Consider the following 20,378-nt stretch of genomic DNA (forward strand, 5'->3'; position numbering starts at 1 on the left):
ATGTCATTTTTATTTATTTATTTGTTTAAGATTTATTTATTTATTTGAAAGTCAGAGTTACACAGAGAGAAGGAAAGGCAGAGAGAGAGAGAGAGAGAGAGAGAGAGAGAGAGGTCTTCCATCCACTGGTCCACTCCCCAGATGGCCACAACGGCTGGAGCTGCACCAATCTTAATCCAGGAGCTTCTTCCGGGTCTCCCACGTGGGTCCAGGGGCCCAAGGATCTGGGCCATCTTCTACTGCTTTCCCAGGCCATAGCAGAGAGCTGGATTGGAAGTGAAGCAGCCAGGACTTGAACCGGCGCCCATATGGGATGCTGGCACCGCAGGCAGTGGCCTTACCCACCACGCCATGGCTCCAGCCTTGTCATTTTTATTTTTAAGACTATTGAGGAGCTGGTGCTGTGGCATAGTATTGAACCAGCTTTGTATCCCTGAAATAAATCCTAACTCATTGTGATATATTATTATTTTATATGATGCTAAATTCTCTTTATTTTATTTATTTATTTATTTATTTGAGAGGAGGAAGGGGCAAGAAGGAGAGAGCACTCCATCTTCTGGTTCACACCCCAAGTACCCACATTGACCAGGGCCAGGCCAAGCTGAAGCCAGGAGCCAGAAACCCCTTCTGGGTCTCCCATGTGGGTTGTAGGTGCCCAAGTACTTGAGTGATCACCTGCTGTCTTCCCATGGTGCATTAGCAGAAAATTGGAGTTAAGAGAAGAGCTAGACTCAAACCCAGGCACTCCAATATGGAATGCAGGCATTGCAACCTGTGGTGTAGGCTAGGTAAGACACCTGCCCCAAGTCACTGGATTATATTTGTTAATGTTTTGTTTAGGATTTCTGTATCAATGTAAATGAGTACATTGTTCCATAAGGTTTCTCTTTTTTGTACTGAATTTGTCTGATTTTCATTTCAGGATAATACCAGCTTCATAAAATCAGTTGGCATTCCCATCTCTTTTCTGGAAGAGAGTGTGTAGCATTGATGATGTTTAGATGTTTGGTAGGATTCTTTAGTGAAACCATCTGGATCTGGAGGTTTCTCTTCCTAGGAGTTTAATGTCCTTAATAGTTACAGAGCCATTCAAATTATCTATTTCATGTTGAATTAGTAGGGATAGTTCTGTTTTTGAGAAATTGGCATATTTCTTTTATTTTTTCAAAGATTTTATTTATTTGATAGGTAGAGTTACAGAGAGAGAGAGGGAGAGACAGAGAGAAGGTTTCCATCCACTGGTTCCCTCTGTAAAATGGCTGCCACGGCTGGAGCTGGGCTGATCTGAAGCCAGGAGCTTCTTTTGGGTCTTATGCAGGGTTCCAAGCACTTGGGCTATTTTCTGTTTTCTCAGGCCATAGCAGAGAGCTGCATCAGAAATGGAGCAGCTGGGACTCCCACCCGCACCTATATGGGATGCCAGCACCACTGGCAGAGGCTTAGCTTACTGCGCCACAGCACCAGCTCCAGGTATATTTCTTTTTAAAAAGTTATTTATTTATTCATCTATTTATTTGATGGGTAGAGATACAGAGAAAGGAAGAGACAGAGAGAAAGGGAGCTTCCCTCTGCTGCTTCACTCCCAGAATGCCCACAATAGCTAGATTAGGCCAAGCCAAAGCCAAGAGCCTGGAACTCATCTTTGTCTTCCACTTAGATGGTAGGGAACCAAGTTCTTCATATATCATCCAGTGCCTCCAGGTTAACAGGATGATGGATTAGAAGGTGGAGGCAAGACTTGATCCCAAGCTCATGGGTATGGGATATGGGATGGGAGGGGGGTCTCCCAATCAATGGCTTAACCCACGGTGCCACAACATGCATCCCAGAAATTGGTCTATTTCAAATTATCAAATCTGTCAATACAGAGTTGTTTATAAGTATTTATTATTCTCTGTTGCGTTTTGTTTTGTTTTAAAGATTTATTTATTTATTTGAGAGTCAGAGCTACACAGAGAGACGAGAGGCATAGAGAGAGAGAGAGAGAGGTCTTCCATCCGATGGTTCACTCCCCAGATGGCTACAATGGCCGGAGCTGAGCCGATCCGAAGCCAGGAGTCAGGAACTTCTTCTGGGTCTCCCACACGGGTGCAGGGGCCCAAGGACTTGGGCCATCTTTTACTGCTTTCCCAGGCCATAGCAGAGAGCTGGATGGGAAGTAGAGCAGCCGGGTTTTGAACCGGTGCCCATATGGCCAGGGCGTTAACCCGCTGCGCCACAGCACCAGCCCAGGTTTTTTTCTTTTTTTTAAGTTATTTATGTATTTTGAAAGAATTACAGAGAGAGGGGCTGGCGTTGTGACGCAGTAGGTTAGTCTTCCACCTGTGGCACTGGCATCCCATATGGGCACTGGTTCTAGTCCCAGTTGCTCCTCTTCTCATCCAGCTCTCTGCTGTGGCCTGGGAAGGCAGTGGAAAATGGCCCAAGCGCTTGGACCCCTGCACCCAGAAGAAGATCCTTGCTCCTGGCTTCGGATCATCTCAACTCCAGCCATTGCAGAAATTTGGGGAGTGAACCAGCGGATGGATGACCTTTCTCTCTGTCTCTCCCTCTCACTGTCTGTAACTCTACCTCTCAAATAAATAAGTAAAATCTTGAAAAAAAAATTACAGATTACAGAGAGAGAGAGAGAGGAGAGATCATCCATCCACTGGTTTACTCCCCAGAAGGATGCAATGGTGGGCGCTGAGCCATGCCAAAGCCAGGAGCCAGTTGCTTCATCTTGGTCTCCCACATGGGTGCAGGGGCCCAAGCACTTGGGCCATCTGCTGCTGCTTTTCCCAGGCCATTAGCAGGGAACTAGATAGGAAATGGAGCAACTGGGACATGAACTAGTGCCTATTTGGGATGCTGATGCCACAATGCCAGCCTCTCTTTTGGTCTTTTACAAGGTACATTATAATTTTTAAAATATATGTTTATTTTCATTTTATTTGAAGTGCAGAGACCAAGATCTTCATCCACTGGTGTACTCCCTAAATCCCTGGAATAGCCAGGGCTGGGCCAGGCGAAAGTCAGGAGCCTGAAACTCCATCCAGGTGTTCCATGTGGGTGGCAGTGACCCAAGTGCTTGAGCCATCACCTGTTGCTTTCTAGGCATATTTTACTTTGATGTTTGACTAGAGTAGGCTGTGTATTATCAGAATGACTTTCTGGTCTGCTAGGCCACCCTTTCCCCAGCCACTTAACTAAAAGGAACAAAAAGGAACAAGTATTTCCTGGGTCTCGACATTTTTTTTTAACAGTTTCAGGATGCAGGCTTCTTCTGCACCCTATATGGAATGTGTGAGAGACAAAAAGAAAGCCCCAGACTACTCAGCCCTGCAGTGTTGTTTAATTCCTAAGATCCTTAGACAATCTACCGTGTCATTTTCACCCTCCACACTTTTGTTATGACATCAAGGTGTTATTTTTTCTTTTAAAATTTTTTGACAGGCAGAGTTAGACAGCGTGAGAGAGAGAGAGAGACAGAGAGAAAGGTCTTCCTTCCATTGGTTCACCCCCCAAATGGCCGCTACGGCCCACGCCATGCCGATCTGAAGCCAGGAGCCAGGTGCTTCCTCCTGTTCTCCCATGTGGGTGCAGGGCCCAAGCACTTGGGCCATCCTCCCCTGCATCCCCGGGCCACAGCAGAGAGCTGGACTGGAAGAGGAGCAACCGGGACAGAATCTGGCATCCTGACTGGGACTAGAACCTGGTGTGCTGGTGCCGCAGGCAGAGGATTAGCCAAGTGAGCCATGGCACTGGCTTTTCTTTTAAATTTTAAGAGGGAGGATTAGTGAGAAATAGGTCATTGATTCTTAATTTTTTAATATTTCCTTCTACTTTTTTTAAAAAAAGATTGATTTCAAAGGCAGAGAAATTGACAGAAAGTGAGGGAGACACACACACACAGAATAAGAGAATATTTTCCATGCCCTAGTTCATTCCCCAAATGGCTGCAACTGCTGGTTCTGGGTCAGGCTAAATCCAGGAGCCAGGAACTCCCACATGGCAGTCAGGGGCCCAAGCACTTGGGCCATCTTCCTCTGCTTTCCCACACACATTAGCAGAGAGCTGGATCAGAGGTGGAGCAGCTGGAACTGGAACCCGTGCTCATATGTGATGCTGGCATTGCAAAAGGTGGCTTAACCTGCTGTGCCACGGGTTCTTCTTTCTTTAGATACACTTTCTGTTATTCATGTGATTTCTTGAGTTTCCTGCTTGTTCATGTATTGCTTGTTGGAATACTTCATGTGTTATTGTTGAAATATATTGGAATAAATATGTGCATGCAATGCTATGCCTTTTTTATGAGTACCACTTTAGTTGTGTATCATGGGTTTTGATGGGTGCCGATTTCCTTGCTGATCATCTCTGAACAGTTTATAATTTCTGTTTTGATTCTCTATTTAACTCAAGGGTTATTTAGAAGAGTGTTTTTGGAAATGCCAAGTGGCTAGATGGGAGGCGGAGCTGTCCTTTGAGCCCGCATATTTCCACATAATACCAAGCAGTTGCTCAGGGAGCTGTGCGTCTTCAAAGAACCTCTCATGGGAAATGAGATTGGGAATTGGGGTCCCTGCTTTCCTTTCCCTACTTTCATTCTTCAGCTGTTTATTGTATTATTGTATACTTACTATATGCAGTAAGATGTTTGATATTAACCAGGAGAAAAAGAAAGTAGAAACCTAGTTCCTGCCTTCAGGAAACATAGTATCTGGTTGATGTGATGATATGTTTGTACAAACCAGCACAATAGCAATATCTGTCAGTAGTGACTACATTATGGGCACTGGGCATTCAGGGACAAGGGGAATAAGTGTAGACTAAAGTAGTTGCGGGGAAGAGCTCTTGGAGGAGAGGAAGGTATTTGGGTTAGATTTTTAAAAAAGATTTATTTATTGGGGCCGGTGCTGTGGCGTAGTGGGTAAAGCTGCTGTCTGCAGCACTGGCATCCCATATGGGCGCCGGTTCGAGCCCCGGCTGCTCCACTTCCCATCTAGGTCTCTGCTGTGGCCTAGGGCAGCAGTGGAAAATGGCCCAAGTCCTTGGGCCCCTGCACCCATGTAGAAGACCCGGCAGAAGCTCCTGACTCCTGGCTTCGGTTCGGCACAGCTCCAGCCATTGCAGCCAACTGGGGAGTGAACCAGCAGATGGAAGACCTCTCTCTCTCTGCCTCTCCTCTGTGTAACTCTGACTTTTAAAATAAATAAATAAATCTTTTTTTGAAAGTCAGAGTTAGGGAGAGGGAAAGAGCGAATGAGCTTCCATCCACTGGGTCACGCCCCAGATGACCATAACAGCCAGCGCTGGGCCAGGCTGAAGCCAGGAGCTCTGTCCAGGTCTCCCACATGAGTGGTAGGGGCCCAAGCACTCAGACCGTCTCCTGCTGCCTTTCAGAGGCCGTTACCAGGAAGCTGGATCAGAAGTGAAGCAGCTGGAACTCTAACTAGCACCCGTATGGATGCCAGCGTCACAGGCGGCAGCTTTATGCACCATGCTGCAATGTTGGCCCCATGAGTTGGATCTTAACAGATAATAGGACTTAAAAATATACAGAGAGGAAATGGAAGGCTCTTGCAGGAGCCAGAAGATTGGCATAGGCAAAGGCTACTATGGCTGGAAACGGGAAAGTTGAGTTGTGGTGGGAGAGGACAAGGCATCAATTTTAGTTTTGTTGGGTTTTGGATGATTATAGAATATCCTAGTGGAAGATATCCTGGAAATTATTGATCCTCATTTAGTGATAAACTAGTTCAGTTTAGCTTTGTCCAAAACAGTAGTTCATTCTGTCTTGTTTCGGTTGGGTATATGTGTCATAGGCAGTATTCCAGGTAGCTTCTTCCTACCCCTCCTGATCTACAATGTACTGGTTTATACCGTGCTCTATGCCCTAGGAGGCTAATCTGGATGAACTACATCAATAAGTCCCTTTCCCTTCCTGGCTTCCGGTAGGGTTTGAGCAGTGGAGTTCCATGGTGTGTCATCAAAGGGGAGGAAGAGACCGAGGTCAGGGTGTTTATTCTTGGCTTCCTCCTTGCAGGATTGCCTGAGGCTAGATACTGTCCCTTAATTAAAGGTCATGGCTCCTCTTTTTTGTTTAAAGATTAATTTATTTATTTGAAAGTCAGGGTTACACAGAGAGAGGTCTTCCATCTGATGGTTCACTCCCCAGTTGGCCAGAGCTGCACCGATCTAAAGCCAGGAGCTTCTTCCGGGTCTCCCACGTGGGAGCAGGGGCCCAAGCACTTGGGCCATCTTCTGCTGCTTTCCCAGGCCATAGCAGAGAGCTGGATGGGAAGTGGAGCAGCCAGGTCTCGAACTGGCGCCCATGTGGGATGCTGGTGCTTCAGGCCAGGGCGTTAACCCACTGCACCACAGCGCTCCTCTTAAGGGAACTCTGTATTCCACATTTTCCTTTTTAAAAAATCTGGCATCTGTTCCTCCTGTCATCCTTTTGGGTGTAGGGAATGGTAAGAGCCCAAGGAACTGCACTGTCTCTCCCTCTTGGGTCCTCACCCCCTGCCCACACCTTTTCACTAATTATGCTAATTTGAGGGCACCATCTGTTTCCTGCTGGGACCCGGAATGATACAGATGAGGTCTCAATTTTCAAGGAATTAGAATACAATGAAATAAGCCTAACAAAATAGGACTAAATGTGATTCAATCTGTTTCTCTCTGATTAATCTAGACTCTTGCAGTTTGTTCAGATAATCATTCTGAACTACATTCTTCAGAGAACCATCGATGTGGGGGAGTGTCAGTTCATGGAATATTAATAATAACTTGCATTCATTAATTACCTTTCCCATGCAATGTACTAAGCATTTTTTTTTAGATTTGATTTATTTATTAAACAAGTAGAGTTACAGAGAAAAGGAGAGACAGAGAGAAAGGTCTTCCATCCGCTGCTTAACTCCCCAAATGTCCACAATAGCTGGAGCTGGGCGGATCTGAAGCCAGGAGCCAGGAGCATTCTCCAAGTCTCCTATATGGGTTCAGGGGCCCAAGGACTTGGGCTATCCTCTATTGCTGTCCCAGGCCAAAGCAGAGAGCTGGATTGAAAGTCAAGCAGCTGGGACATGAACTGGTACCCATATGGGATGCTGGCACTGCAGGCAGAGGCTTAGCCTACTACACCACAGCACAGGCCCCCATCTAAGCATGTTTTTTATATTATATAATATTTCACTTAACCTCAGCAGCCCCATGAAGTAGGTAATTTTTAAAATCTATTTTGTGGCTGGCGCCGCGGCTCAATAGGTTAATCTTCCACCTTGCGGCGTCGGCACACTGGGTTCTAGTCCCGGTTGGGGCACCGGATTCTGTCCCGGTTGCCCCTCTTCCAGGCCAGCTGTCTGCTATGGCCCGGGAGTGCAGTGGAGGATGGCCCAAGTGCTTGGGCCCTGCACCCGCATGGGAGTCCAGGAGAAGTACCTGGCTCCTGGCTTCAGATCACCGCAGCAGCCATTGGGTGAACCAACGGTAAAGGAAGACCTTTCCCTCTCTCTCTCTCTCTCACTGTCCACTCTGCCTGTCAAAAAATAAATAAATAAAAAATAAAATCTATTTTGTGGCACTGGCACTGTGGCGTAGCAGGTAAAGCTGCTGTCTGCAGGGCCAGTATCCCATTTGGGTGCTGGTTCCAGTCCCAGCTCCTCTGCTTCTGATCCACCTGGGAAAGCAGTGGAGGATGGCCCAAGTGCCTGGGCCCCTGCCATCCACATGGGAGACCTGAAAGAAACTCCTAACTCCTGACTTTGGCCTGGCCTAGCTCAAGTTCTTACAACCATTTGGAGAGTGAAACAACAGATGGAAGAGTGCTCTCTCTCTATCTGTGTGTGTGTGTATGTGTGTGTGTGTATATAACTGCGTGTAACTGCCTTTTGAATAAAATAAATCTTTAAAAACATTTTAAAAAATAAAATATTTTGTATAGGCAAGGAAACTAAGGCTCAGAGAAATTAAATACCCTGCCAGAGAGTTCACAGCTAAGAAACAGCAGAGTTGGGTTTGAGATTCAGGTCTGTCTGACTCCATAGCTTGTGTTCTAAAGTCAAAGTGTGGTCTTCAGATCAGTAGCATTTATGAGCTTGTTAACCCTCACCCTAACCCTAGAAGTCAGAAATGTTAGAAATTTAGGCTCAGCCGGCACCATGGCTCACTTGGCTAATCCTCTGCCTGCGGCACCGGCACCCCGGGTTCTAGTCTCAGTTGCTCCTCTTCCAGTCCAGATCTCTGCTGTGGCCCAGGAGTGCAGTGGAGGATGGCCCAAGTGCTTGGGCCCTGCACCCGCATGGGAGACCAGGAGGAAGCACCCAGCTCCTGCCTTCAGATCGGCATGCAGTGCCGGCCGTGGCGGCCATTGGGGGAGTAAACCAACAGAAGGAAGACCTTTCTCTCTGTCTCTCTCTCACTGTCTATAACTCTCTCTCTCTCTCTGTCTCTCTCTCTCACTGTCTAACTCTGCTTGTCAAAAAATATAAATATAAAAGAAACGTAGACTCTCAGGGCTAGCATTGTGGCATATCATGTTAGGCTGCCACCTGAGACGCCAGCGCTGGTTAAAGTCCTGGCTGCTCCACTTCTGATCTGGCTTCCTGCTGATGCACCTGGGAAAGCAGCAGAAGATGGCCTAAGTGCTTTGGCTCCTGCACCTATGTGGGAGACCTGGAAGAAGCTCTGAGCTCCTGGCTTTGGCCTAGCCCAGCCCTGGCTAATGTGGCCATTTGGAGAGTAAACCAACTGATGGAAGATCTCTTTGTCTGTCTCCCTCCCTCCCTCTGTAACTGTGCCTTTCAAATAAATTAATAAATTTTTAGAAAGAGAAATAAAGCATGAAATGATTACTCTATGAAATGTGCTCTGTTTCACTAGTCATCAGGAAAATCAAACTAAAACCACAGTGAGATACTACTATACACCTATCACGGTGACTATAATGAGACAATTGATGTATGATGCATTGATGAAGATTTGTATGTTTTGAAACTTTTAAAAAAGATTGAGTTACTTGAAAGGCAGAGTTACACAGAGAGAGGGAAAGACCAAGAGAGAGATCTTCTACCCTCTGGTTTACTTCCCAAAATTATTGCAATGGTGAGGGCTAGGCCAGGCCAAAGCCAGGAGCTTCTTCCATATCTCCCACATGGGTAGCAGGGTTCCTAACACTTGGGCCATCTTCTGCTGCTTTCCCAGGGGTGTTAGAAAGGAAGCTGGACCAGAAGTGGAGCAGCTGGGTCTTGAACTGGTGGCCATGTAGGATGCCAGTGTTGCAGGTGTCAGCTTAACCTGCTATGCCACCATGCAGGCCCCTCTTTTGGAACTTTTGAACACTGTTGGTGCTATTGTAAATTGGTACACCTACTCTGGAAAGCTAGTTGGCAGTATCTACTAAAGCTGAACTTACCCTAAGGACCAAGTCATTCTATTCCTAGACGTTTAATCAAGAGAAACTCTCCCATGTGTAGATCAGAATACACAGTATAAAAGGAGTCTTTAGAAAGTTCGTGGAAGAAAATCTATTATGGAAAAAGTCTTCATGGGTTTCATTTTTTTTTTCATGAAAATAAACTTACCTTTTTATTCAATTTTCCATGTACTTTTTAAGTACTCTTGTATAATAACATAAACTACTAGCCTACTTTATTATATAAGGTAGTGTTTGCAGTACATGCACAAATAGTAAAAGGCAAGAAAGTGTCATGAAATGTACAAATATATGCAGTCAGTTGCAGAGCTACCCCAAGCCGGTGTCCCTTATGCTTCCTTGACCTGAGTAAGAGGCATCACAGTTCAAAGGGTCTAAGTGTTTTTTCCGCATCTTCACTGTGTCCTGGCCGGGAATGCTGGGTCTGACCTGTTTAAGGGTATCAGTACACAATGTGAAACGCTGGTAAGCAGGCGACTCTCCCAAACTTAAAGCTCAACTCCTCTAGCACTTCTTTTTTTCTTTTTTTTAACTTTTATTTAATAAATATAAATTTCCAAAGTACAACTTTTGGATTATGGTGGCTTTTTTCCCCCCATAGCCACCCTCCCACCTGCCGCCATCCCATTCCCTCTCCCACTCCCTCTCCCATCCCATTCTTCATCAAGATTCATTTCCAGATATCTTTATATACAGAAGATCAACTTAGTATATACTAAGTAAAGATTTCAACAGTTTGCACCCATACAGAAACACTAAGTATAAATAAAGTACTGTTTGAGTACTAGTTATACCGTTAATTCACATAGTACTACATATTAAGGACAGAGATCCTACATGGGGAGTAAGTGCATAGTGATTCCTGTTGTTGGTTTTTTGTTTTTTTTTTGACAGGCAGAGTGGACAGTGAGAGAGAGAGACAGAGAGAAAGGTCTTCCTTTGCCGTTGGTTCACCCTCCAATGGCCGCCGCGGCCGGCGCGCTGCGGCCGGCGCACCGCGCTGATCCGATGGCAGGAGCCAGGAGCCAGGTGCTTTTCCTGGTCTCCCATGGGGTGCAGGGCCCAAGCACCTGGGCCATCCTCCACTGCACTCCCTGGCCACAGCAGAGAGCTGGCCTGGAAGAGGGGCAACCGGGACAGAATCCGGCGCCCCAACCGGGACTAGAACCCGGTGTGCCGGCACCGCTAGGCGGAGGATTAGCCTAGTGAGCCGCGGCGCCGGCCTCCTGTTGTTGATTTAACAATTAACACTTTTATTTATGACATCAGTACTTACCCGAGGCTCTTGTCATGAGCTGCCAAGGCTATGGAAGCCTCTTGAGTTCGCCAACTCCAATCTTATTTAGACAAGGTCATAGTCAATGTGGAAGTTCTCTCCTCCTTTCAGAGAAAGGTACCTCCTTCTTTGATGGCCCATGCTTTCCATTGGGATCTCACTCACAGAGACCTTTCATTTAGGTCATTTTTTTTTTTGCCACAATGTCTTGGCTTTCCATGCCTGAGAAACTATCATGGGCTTTTTAGCCAGATCCGAATGCCTCAAGGGCTGATTCTGAGGCCAGAGTGCTGTTTAGGACATCTGCCATTCTATGAGTCTGCTGTGTATCCTGCTTCCCATGTTGGATTGTTATCTCCTTTTTAATTGTATCAGTATTAGCAGACACTAGTCTTGTTTATGTGATCCCTTTGACACTTAATCCTCTCATGATTAATTATGAACTGAAACTGATCACTTTGACTAGTGAGATGGCATTGGTACGTGCCACCTTGATGGGATTAAATTGGAATCCCCTGGCACTCTTAACTCTACCATTAGGAGTAAGTCTGAGTGAGCATGTGCTGAACTGTACATCTCCTCCCTCTTTTATTCCCACTCATATTTAACAGGGATCACTTTAAATTTAAACACCTAAGTTAAATTTAAACACCTAAGAATAATTGTGTGTTAATTAAAGAGTTCAACCAATGATATTAAGTAGAACAAAAAAATACTAAAAGGAATAAAGTTATTCCTCGACAGGACAAGGGCTGATCAAGTCATTGTTTCTCATAGTGTTCATTTCACTTCAGCAGGTTTCCTTTTAGGTGCACAGTTAGTTGTCACCCATCATGGAGAACATATGATATTTGTCACTTTGGGACTGGCTTATTTCACTCAGCATGATATTTTCCAGATTCCTCCATTTTGTTGCAAATGACCAGATTTCATTTTTTTAACTGCTGTATAGTATTCTGTAGAGTACTGCCTGTGCCTCCGGGGTCTTTTCCAAGAAGTCTTTGCCTGTGCCTGTATCTTGTAGGATTTCTCCGATGTTCTCTAATACTTTGATGGTGTTGGGTCATAGATTTAGGTCTTTAATCCATGTTGAGTGGATTTTTGTGTAAGGTGTAAGGTAGGGGTCTTGCTTCATGCTTCTGCACATGGAAATCTAGTTTTCCCAGCACCATTTGTTGAATAGACTGTCCTTGCTCCAGGAATTGGTTTTAGCTCCTTGGACAGTGAGAGAGACAGAGAGAAAGGTCTTCCTTTTCCGTTGGTTTACCCCTCAATGGCCACTGCAGCTGGCGCGCTGCAGCCGACACACTGTGCTGATCCAAAGCCAGGAGCCAGGTGCTTCTCCTGGTCTCCCTTGCGGGTGCAGGGCCCAAGCACTTGGGCCATCCTCCATTGCACTCCCGGGCCATAGCAGAGAGCTGGACTGGAAGAGGAACAACTGGGACAGAATCCAGTGCCCCAGCTGGGACTAGAACCTGGTGTGCCGGCGCCGCAGGCAGAGGATTAGCCTATTGAGCCACGGCGCTGGCCAGTACCATGCACTTCTTAGCCAGCTGTGACTAACTCTGGCAGCTGGCACCAGACCCCAAACCCAACCCAGATAACCAAAAAGATGCAAATGGTCTCTGGTGTAATTGAAATGAACCATTGGCAAAGTGCTTGGATCAAAATTCTAAGTTCTGGGCACAGTGCTGTGGTGTAGCAGGTAAAGCTGCTGCCTGCAGTGCTGGCATCCCGTATGTGTGTTGGTTCAAGTCCTGGCTGCTCCACTTCCGGTTGGGCCCCTGCACCCACGTAGGAGACCCAGAGGAAGCTCCTAGCTTCAGATTGGCACAGCTCCAGCTGTTGGGGCCAACTGGGCAGTGAACCAGCCGATGGAAGACCTCTCTCTCTCTCTGCCTCTCCTTCTTTCTCTCTGTAACTCTGACTTTCAAATAAATAAATACATCTTTTTAAAGAATTCTAAATTCTGAACAATGCCGGTTGTAATGCAAATGGCTTATAGGATATTTAGCAGAAAACAGAATACTGGAAAAGGAAAGGCAGTACCTGGTTCCTGCTCTCTTGGATTTACTGTAGTTACTTTCTAGAAGTTTCTTGGTAATTGCCTTTAAACTCCCCAGGTTAAGACCTTGAAAAGCCATCACAAGGGTATATGAAGTAGAGTAAGAGTTTCAAAAAAGGGCTAAGAAGGAAGAAAAAAACAGGAGATTGGAGCATTGTGACTCAATGGGTTGGGCCACTGCCTGCGATGCCAACATCCCAAATGAGCACCTCTTGCAGTCCTGGCTGCTCCGTGTCCAAACCAGCTCCCTGCCAATGTGTTTGAGAAAGCAGCGGAAGATGACTTATGTCCCTGGGCCCCTGCCACCCATGTGGGAGACCTGGATGGAGTTACAGGCTCCTGGCCCGGTCCCAGCCATTTTTGGCCATTTGGGGAGTGAACCAGTGGATGGAAGATTCTCTCTCTCTTTCTCTCTAACTGCCTTTCAAATATTTTTTAAAAAAGAAGACTCTTTTGAATGGGTTTTTTCTGTTCTTTGATGATTGGAATGGATGGTCTGAGCAGCCTCTTAGGCATTTGATCCTGTAATGACTCATGAAAAGAGCCTTAAAAAAGGTTTGGGTTCTAGTCCTACCACCACTGGTTCAGTGACCTTATTCAAATCAATTAATCTCTTTGAACTTCAGATACCTCATCTATAAAATGGAGACAGTACAATCTGCCCTCTGTATCCATGGGTTCTACATCCAGATATTCTACCAACCTCTGATAGAACTTTTTTTTTTAATTGCTTCTGGGGACCAGCATTGTGGTACAGCGAGTTAAACTACTGCCTGTGACACTGGCATCCCATATCAGAGTGCCAGTTTGAGTCCCAACTGCTCCACTTCTGATCCAGCTCCTTGCTAATGTGCCTAGGGAAGCAGCAGAAGATGGCTCAAGTACCTGGACCCCTGCCATCCATGTGGGAGACCCTCATGGAATTCTAGGCTCCTGGCTTTGGCCTGGCTCAGCCTCAGCCATTGCTGCCATTGGGGGAGTGAGCCAGCTGATTGAAGATTCTCTCTCTCTCTTTCTCCCTGTCCTTGTAACCCTGCCTTTCAAATAAACCTTTTTCAAAAAATTGCTTCTGGATTGAACATACAGACTTTTATCTTGTCATTATTCCCTAAACAAGACAGTATAACAACAATTTGCACAGCATTTACATTATATTAGATTTTACAAGTGATCTAGAGATGACTTAAAGTACACAGGAGGATGCGTGTAGGTTATACATACATACTATACCATTCAAGATAAGGAAATTGAGCATCCATGATCCATGGTGTAGGGGGTGGGCTGGACCCAATCCCCTGCAGATGCTCAGGGATGACTATGACAGTATTTACCTGATATGACTATCGAGGTATGTGAAGTGCTCAAGCATGATGCATGGCCCAAGGTAAGTAATAAATTAATCATCATTCTTCTCCTTGTCTAAACACTGTCATTGAAGCAGAGGAGGAGAGCTTTTTGAATAGGAGAGGGAAGTCTGTTCTGTGTAATGCCAAATGCAGCATAGAGGTCAAGGAGAATGAGAATTGAGAAAAGGCAAGGGTTTTTAGACTTGATTAGAAATTCTCAGTGATATTTACATTTGAGACTTACCTTCTGAAGTCCTTGTTTTTACTGGAAATGGGAATCAGTTTAAAAAGAAATTCCATCACTTTTTGTGCTCAGGATACATATTTACTTTAAGTTCAGAGTGAGCGAGATTTGTCGGGAGAGTAAGAAGGGAGCTGCAGCTGTGGCAGCCAAAAGCAGACTTTGTGCGATGTGAAAATGTTCTGTATCATCACTGTCCAGTACGCATGGAACTGTTGAGCGCTTGAAAGGCAGCTAGTGTGACTGAAGAACTGGAACTTTAATTTTGTTGAATCTTAATTAGCTTAAATTTCAATAGTCACATGTAAGTAGTGGACACCAAAATGGACAGTGCAGCTCTGTGTAATTAGGGATATACTCCAAGAACAGTTAAATCCCAAAGTAATTGGAGTCAAACAGTAGAAACTTTACTGTTGGGGCTGGCTCCATGGCGCAGTTGGTTAATCCTCCGCCTGCGGCGCTGGCATCCCATATGGGTGCCCCTCTTCCAATCCATCTCTGCTTTGGCCCGGGAGGGCAGTGGAGGATGGCCCAAGTGCTTGGGCCCCTGTACCCACATGGGAGACTGGGAAGAGGCACCTGGCTCCTGGCTTTGGATCAGCGTATCTCCAGCAATTGCTGCCATTTGGGGAGTGAACCAATGGAAATAAGACCTTTTTCTCTGTCTCTCCCTCTCACTGTATGTAACTCTACCTGTCAAATAAATATATAAAATCTAAAAATAAAAAGAAACTTTTATTGTTCAGAAAAATTGGTGTCCTCTGGGTTGAATTTAAAGAGAGTCTTGTAGAGCAGGTGAAACTTAGTGTTTAGATAGGAGGAAAGAGGGCAAGAAGTTATTCCAGATGGATTGGAGGGGATGGGCAGAGGTTCTGAGTTGAAAATGCCTCATATATGAAAGTTTGAGGACAATGGCCATTCTAAAATAAGGCATTCATGTTAGGAGGTAGGTGTGTTTGGGCCAGGTTTTGGACAGCCTTGAAGGCTAGCAGAGTTTGAGTTGTTCATATAGGTCAGTGTTTTGCAAAGCTTTCTTAAAACACATATTCCAAGGTCCTAGAGCTACTAAATCAAATTGGTCTGAGTTGGAGCCTCATAAATCATTTTAAGCAAGCTCCCTAGGTGTTGTAATGCACACCCAAGTCTGGGATCTGTTAGATAGGCACAAAAGAGCCCTTGGAGGCTTTTGGTCACAGGAATGACATGATGTTAGAGGTATCTTGGGAAGCTTGATAAGATGGGAAGGGGTAGGATGTGAAAAATGGAGTAGGGAAACCAGTTAGGTGACTATTAAAATAAACCCAAATCTTTTCCGGCTGTATCTTTGGCGTCACCTAATCAAGTCCTAAAATTTGCCTGCAGACCATATTTGAATTTTCATCGCAATTTGTTTGGTGCATGTTTGCCTGACTTCCTGAGTCCAAATCCCAGCTCTACTAAGTTATCTTACCTTCGGCAAGTCTCGATAACTTCTGTGCTTTCATTTCCTTACCTCTACCTGGAGATGATCAAGGCTCCTATCTCATAAAGGCATTGCAAGTGTTAGATTACATCACAAAGGGCTTACAACAGTACCTGGCACTTAGTAAGCACCCAATAAGTATTGGTACTACTGTTACTTAAACTAAAAAGCTCTTTAATTTATTCTAGCCAGTCAGTTATATTTATATTAAATTTACCCATTTGACATTAAAACTGAGTCTTGTTCAACAAATAGTATGAAGAGAAAAAAATGAAAAATAAAAAAAAAAGCCAACTATTCCTCAACAGTCAAGACAAGGGCAGCTCAGGTCATCCCTTTTCTTTCTTTCTTTCTTTTTTTAACAGGCAGAGTGGACAGTGAGAGAGAGAGAGGCAGAGAGAAAGGTCTTCCTTTGCCGTTGGTTCACCCTCCAATGGCCGCCGCGGCTGGCGCACCACGCTGATCCGATGGCAGGAGCCAGGTGCTTCTCCTGGTCTCCCATGGGGTGCAGGGCCCAAGCACTTGGACAATCCTCCACTGCACTCCCGGGCCACGGCAGAGAGCTGGCCTGGAAGAGGGGCAACCGGGACAGAATCCAGCGCCGCTAGGTGGAGGATTAGCCTATTGAGCCATGGCACCGGCAGGTCATCCCTTTTCAAGTGTCAGTTTCACTTCTGCAGGTTTAGTTTTAGATGCTCTATTCTTTCTTGCAGATCAGGGGGAACATATGGTATTTGCCCCTTTGGGACTGGCTTATTTGACTAAGTAAGATGTTTTCCAGATTCCTCCATTTTGTTGCAAATGACCAGATTTCATTTTTTTTTTTACTGCTGTGTAGTATTCCATAGTGTACATATCTCATAATTTCTTTATCCAGTCTTTGGTTGATGGGCATTTAGGTTGGTTCCATGTCTTAGCTATTGTGAATTGAGCTGCAATAAACATGGGGGTGCAGATAACTTTTATTTGCTGATATCATTTCCCTTAGGTAAATTCCCAGGAGTGGTATGGCTGGATCAAATATTAGGTCTATATTAAGATTTCTGAGGTATCTTCATACTGTCTTCTATCGTGGCTATACCAGTCTACAATCCCACCAACAGTGGATTAGTGTGCCTTTTCCCCCACATCCTCACCAGCATTTGTTGTTGATTTCTGCATGAAAGCCATTCTAACCGGGGTGGGGTGAAACCTCACTGGGGTTTTGATTTGCATTTCCCTGATGGCTAGTGAGCCTGAACATTTTTTCATGTGTCTTTTGACCTTTTGAAAAATGTCTATTTAAGTCCTCAGCCCATTTATTAACTGGGTTGTTTGTTTGTTGTGGTGGAGTTTCTTGATCTCTTTGTATATTAATCCTTTATCAGTTATTAATCCTTTATCAGTTGCATAGCTTGCAAATAATTTCTCCCATTCTGTCAGTTGCTTCTTCACTTTTCTGAGTGTTTCTTTTGCAGGGCAAAAACTTCTCAGTTTGATGTAATCCCATTTGTTAATTTTGGCTTTGACTGCCTGTTCCTCTTCGGTCTTTTCCAAGAAGTCTTTGCTTATGCCAATGTCTTGCAGGGTTTCCCCAATGTTCTCTAATAATTTGATGGTATTATGTTGTAGATTTAGATCTTTAATCCATTTTGAGTGGATTTTTGTGTAGGGTGTAAGAAGGGGTCTTGCTTCATACTTCTGCATGTGTAAATCCAGTTTTCCCAGCACATTTGTTGAAGAGACTGTCCTTACTCCAGGGACTGGTTTTAGCTCGTTGGTCAAATATAAGTTGGTTGTAGATGTTTGGTTGAACTCATTACTTAGAATAGAGTTAATCATATGTGTATAAAGTCAATTGAGGATGAATCTCAGTAAGACATAAGAGAGGGAGGAGGAAATTTATAACTGTAAAGCTGTATAGTTCTGCATACATTCTTTTTTTAAGATTTATGTATTTATGTATTTATTTGAAATTCAGTTACACAGAGAGAAGAGAGGCAGAGAGAGAGAGAGGTCTTCCATCCAATGGTTCACTCCCCAATTGCCCTTAATGGCCAGAGCTGCCCCAATCTGAAGCCTGGAGCCAGGAGCTTCCTCCAGGTCTCCCACGCGGGTGCAGGGGCCCAAGGACTTAGGCTATCCTCCACTGCTTTCCCAGGCCATAGCAGAGCTGGATCGGAAGTGGAACAGCCGGGTCTTGAACCAGCACCCATATGGGATGCCGGCTTTCAGGCCAGCGTGTTAACCCGCTAACCTGCTGTGCCACAGTGTCGGCCCCCTGCATACATTCTTAAGGACTAACTTCTAAGGGTACAGTTTAAAAACTTGTCATGGGACCCCAAATCCCATTAAGCTGGGTGATAAAAATGTCATCTTAAGTATTAAAGTGATCATATTAAGTGTTAAAGTGAACATATAGATAGGATTAAGTGTTGAAGTGACCATATAAATAGGATCAAGTGTCGGGTAATTATAATAGACAGAATTAAAAAGGAGAGAATGTTCCAACATGGAAAGCAGTTGACACAGCAGACTCAGAATGGCAATTGCTTTAAGTAACACTCTGACCTCAGAATCAGCCCTTAAGGCTTCCTGGTCTAGCTGAAAAGCCCTTGAGAGCATTTCAGGAATGGAAAACCAAGACACTGTGGCAAACAATGTTCTACATGAAGGATATCCATGAATGAGACCTCAGTAGAAAGAAGGGGTCATCAAAGAAGGATGTACTCTTCTCTAAAGGGAGGAAAGAACTACCATTTTGCTTATGGCCTTGTCTAAATACTGGCGAAGTTTGTGGATTCAAAAGGCTTCCATAGCTTTGGCAGCTCATGTCAAGAGCCATGGGTGGTCACTGACATCATATAGAAGAGTGTTAATTGTTAAATCAACAACAGGAGTCACTGTGCACTAACTCCCCATGCAGGACCTCTGTCTTCAATGAGTCTTATTATGAGAGTTAACTGTAAAACTAGTTCTCAAACAGTTTTTGTGTGTCTGTGTGTGTGCAAATCGTTGAAATCTTTACTTATTTTAGAGTTGGTCTTCTCTGTACAAAGTTAATTGAAAATAAATTTTGGGGGCCGGCGCTGTGGCTTACTTGGTTAATCCTCCGCCTGTGGTGCTGGCATCCCATGCGGGCGCTGGGTTCTAGTCCCAGTTGCTCCTCCTCCAGTCCAGCTCTCTGCTGTATCCTGGGAAGGCAGTGGAGGATGGCCCAAGTGCTTGGGCCCCTGGACCTGCATGGAGACCAGGAGGAAGCACCTGGCTCCTGGCTTTGGATCTGCACAGCGCCGGCCATAGCGGCCATTTGGGGAGCAAACCAATAGAAGGAAGACCTTTCTCTCTGTCTCTCTCTCTCACTGTCTATAACTCTACCTGTCAAATAAATTAAAAAAAAAAAAAAGAAATCTTAATGGAGAATGGGACTGGGAAGGGGACAGGGAGGAGGAGGGATAGGAGCATAGGTGGGAGGGCAGGTATATTGGGAAGAATAATTATATTCCTAAAGTTGTACATCTGAAATTTGTATTCCTTAAAAAATAAATTAATTAATTTTTGAAAACTGAGTCTTAGACTGTTTGCTTAATGAGTTGTATTGCAAGCATAATGCGTCACTTAATTTAACATATGACTATCTTTTGTAAAATAGGACTACACAGAGGAACTTTTTTTCTTGCTGGATATATTAATCTATGGTTTGTTCTTAGCTATGAATTTTATATTTTTTAAATTTTATACTTTTTATTTTGATACCAGTTTTCAGTGAATACTGCTTAGATATTTGGTCCAGAAGAAAAGAAGGGACTCTTTTTATTTCTTTTCTTTTTTGGGGGAGGGTAGTGAAGCCAAAGAGAGACAGGTATGCTGGGAAGTGACGTGGTAGTGGACCAAGGTTCATTATCTTTCCTGTGGATTTCTCCTTTTAGTTGTTCATCCATTGAGTGGGCATGAAGTCTAGGGGGAGTCCTTTTCTCCTCGTGACACTGCTGGACTATCTCCCTTGGCCATAAGATTGAGCATTTCTAGGTCCGTCAAATGCCTAATGTGCCCAATAAGAGAGAAAGAATATAAAGGAGGGTGCACAAAGTTTCATTCTTACTTATTTATACTAGGGAGGTAATATTCTTCGTGTGCAGCCCAAGGAAATCAAGGGCTTTGGTGTCAGGAACAGATGTTTGTGTGTGGAGTGACCCTTAAGTAGATATTGACTCTGGCCCAGGCCACAGAGGGGTCAGTTGCTGCAAATATACTCACATTTATAAAATGTACACTATAGTGATGGATGAGCTTGTTCTGGATACAGACTGTGAAACTCTCCATAGGTGGGGCTGGTGTTGTGGCACAGTAAGTTAAGCTGCTGTCTGCAATGCCAGCATCCCATACGGACAGCAGTTCAAGTCCTCGGTGTTCCACATCTGATCCAGCTCCCTGCTAATGTGCCTGGGAAAGCAGCAGAAGATAGTCCAGGTTGTTGGGCCCCTCACCCACGTGGGAGATCCAGATAGATTTTCCAGGCTCCTGGCTTTGGCCTTGCCCAGGCCCAGGTGTTGGGGCCATTTATGGGACTGAACCAGTTGGTGGAAATGTC

General features: G+C 44.9%; 1 protein-coding gene across 20 annotated transcripts in view; it reads left to right on the plus strand.

The window, feature by feature from the left end:
* Nucleotides 1-20,378, plus strand: part of TRMT2B (tRNA methyltransferase 2B) — a 123,187-nt gene that overhangs the window by 99,569 nt on the left and 3,240 nt on the right. For 4 of the 20 annotated variants that reach the window (XR_011385530.2, XR_016228153.1, XR_011385539.2 and 1 more), the window contains one exon: nucleotides 1,358-1,886. The exons of 15 other annotated variants lie outside the window; for them this stretch is intronic. The gene's annotated coding sequence lies outside the window, so the exon portion shown is untranslated. Of the gene's footprint in view, nucleotides 1-1,357; nucleotides 1,887-20,378 lie in introns of those variants that run through there. One more of the 20 variants, XR_011385533.2, reaches the window with a different exon arrangement.

This window comes from Oryctolagus cuniculus, chromosome X (assembly GCF_051225735.1).
Source record: "Oryctolagus cuniculus isolate XC-2025 breed Fujian yellow rabbit chromosome X, ASM5122573v1, whole genome shotgun sequence".
NCBI lineage: Eukaryota > Metazoa > Chordata > Mammalia > Lagomorpha > Leporidae > Oryctolagus > Oryctolagus cuniculus.